The following is a 2,683-nucleotide window of genomic DNA, read 5'->3' as shown; positions in this document are numbered from 1 at the left end:
CATGGGGGAGGCGATGGTAAAAATGGTAAGAAATCTCCAGTCAAATGCCAGCAGCTGAAATTAAGGGTGGTTTATCTTTGTTCTTTAGTAATGAGGAACTGAATTTGGAAGGGGAGAAAAAAAAAATTTCGATGCAAGTTATTTTTCAGGAAATCCCCTGAGTTTTGAAAAGTTTGAAAAAAAAATACAAAAAGAAAATCAGCCTAGTATAATATTTTTTTTTATGACTGAACTACTATACATCCGTAAGCAACTGTTCAGACACAGTGCTTCTGAAGTGTTCACCCATCCCCACCAGAAGCAAGCTGCATCAAGGAGAAGGTAGACTTCCCCACCTCTGCTCAGGCATCAGGAAACAGATTGGGCCATTGCTGCTGAGCACTAGCAGCAGCTGGAAGAGGCATCCCAAAGGGGTGATTGCAGCAGCAATCACTGGTGAGCCTGCCAGAGGTCCCATGGATGATGGGGTTGGCACTGAAGAAATTCCTGACATCATGTTTGTGCTGCTGATAGGTGTACTGCCCCCTGGCATGTTAGATGAACCCATTCGAGCCGTCCTTTACAACAGTGCAGAAATAGAGGTGCTCCATGGCCTGTGTTGCAGTGAGCCGTGACTGGTAGTCATACTACGGCAGCTCGTTCAAAGAAATACAAGGCCTCAGGGCTGACAGGGTGCTGGTTTTCACTATGTATAAAGCATTCCTATCGCTTATCAGAGTGTCTGCCCAAGATATCATTGAAACCTGGATCTAAATCAGTGTTGTATCTGTCAATATAGTCATATAAATCTTCTATCCCCAGAACCTTGGCTAGCCTCACCAACTGATCAGAATTGTCATGTCCATGGAAAAATGGCATCTTCTGGAAGATCATACTTGCTAGTATACAACCCAAGCTCCACATATCCAAACTATAATCATACATCTGAGAGTCTACAAGTAGCTCAGGACCTCTGAAGGTTGGAAAACAACTCTTGGCCAGGACAGTATATTCTTGGCCAGGATGGTAAAACTCAGTTAAACCCCAGTCTATTAGCCATAGCTTTCTGTGCTCATGATCAGTCATGACATTATGGGGATTCACATCTCTACGCATAATTCCCATGCTGTGATAATAATCCAGGGCCTTCAGAATCTCATACATGTAAAATTGAATATCATAGTCTGTTAACATCTGGTACAATTGCTTGAAGTCTGTGTTGCTTACATGTTCAAAAACCAAGACAGCGGTTCATGACACAGGGTCTTTTACAATGTTTGCCAGCATGATGTTGGGCCCTCCTCTCAAATTCTCCAAAATCTTTACTTCATGCAAAATTTTCTTCTTTTTTACTGCTTGAGAATTTTAACAACTTTTTCATTATTTGGGATGTTGATGGCTTCGAATACTTCACTATATTTACCCGGCCTAACTTTCAAAAGAGCTCGTAGTCATCTTGATTTCCCCATTCCACCACATGTGATTCATAATCCCAGTACTCTTGGGGTCCATGTGTATTGATATCTGTGTAAACTCTGGCCCTGTGTGGCATGGATCCTGACATGTCAGACAGGTTGGTGGGCAAAGCTGAACTTGAGGCTTGAAGATCTGGCAGTCACTGTGTGCATAGACAGCTGCAGGTAAGACCTTGTTTCAGACCTATTATCTTCAAACTATGGTGGCAGTGGCAGTGGCTCTCTGCTCTCCTCACATAGACAATAGGGAGCTCAAATGGTTCTCTTTTCCTTTGAAGATGCAATAAGTTTCCCTCAGTACCCTCATGCATATCCATGCTAGTTGAAAAGAAAGATTATCAAATCTTTTCTGAATGTCTTCTCAGAATATGGAGAAAGGAGACTTTAATATGTAGAGGCCCAAGTCTACTACTGGATTTAATAGGAGGATCATCAAAAGAACTCTAAACTTAGAAGCTAGGGACTAGATCTGTATCTTCTCCCGTTATTACTTCATAAACAGTAGCCTAAACTGCACATTAGTTTTCTCATCTGTAAATTATGGAAAATGTTAAATTAGCTCACAGAATGGTTTTGTGAGGATGATATGAGATAATGTAAACAAATTTTATAAATTTTAAAGGCCTAGTTAGTAAAAATATAAGATGGAATATTCATTTCCTCTGACCAGGGCAAGCTATAACAATATTCCAACTCTCATCCATGATTTGCCTCTCTCTATATTTCAGGTACATTGCTAGAAGGAATAAAGGATATTTTGTTTGGGTGGAAGAAAAAAAAAATCTCACAATTTTAAAAAGTATTTTGTTGTTGTTGTTGTTCTAGCTATAGACTTCGATATGACAAAATTTTTAAAGAAACCAACAGCAAATGCAATATCCACAGTCAAGGAAGACTCAAAATCAATAATAAAGGTTTGAAATATAATAATTATTTTTAAAATGTTCTTGTTTACTTTGCCGTATAATTGGAATTGACCACCTTCACATATGCAATATTAGTTATTACATTCTCAGCATGTTTTAGAAAAAATTTTAATTATCAAAAGAGTCTTTTTAAAGATTAATTTATTAAGGTAATATCTTAATATTAAAAAGTTTTATTTTCTTCTGAAGATATCACCATCTCTAATGAAAAAAATCATAGCATTTATCTTTTTCTCACATCATTTCTTGTTATTGCTTCTCCTTGGGTTGACATGCAAAGATTTCTTTTAGTATTTTGACATA

At 38.1% G+C, this 2,683-nt stretch overlaps 1 pseudogene; it reads right to left on the bottom strand.

Annotated features, from left to right (window-relative positions):
* Positions 1 to 341: 341 nt before the first annotated feature.
* LOC114084741 (casein kinase II subunit alpha pseudogene) lies at positions 342 to 1,543 on the bottom strand (annotated as a pseudogene).
* Between the last annotated feature and the right edge of the window lie 1,140 nt (positions 1,544 to 2,683).

Source organism: Marmota flaviventris, chromosome 2 (genome assembly GCF_047511675.1).
Source record: "Marmota flaviventris isolate mMarFla1 chromosome 2, mMarFla1.hap1, whole genome shotgun sequence".
In the NCBI taxonomy this organism is placed as follows: domain Eukaryota; kingdom Metazoa; phylum Chordata; class Mammalia; order Rodentia; family Sciuridae; genus Marmota; species Marmota flaviventris.
Note: the sequence above shows the minus strand (reverse complement) of the source record. Positions and strands in the feature narration are given on the sequence as shown.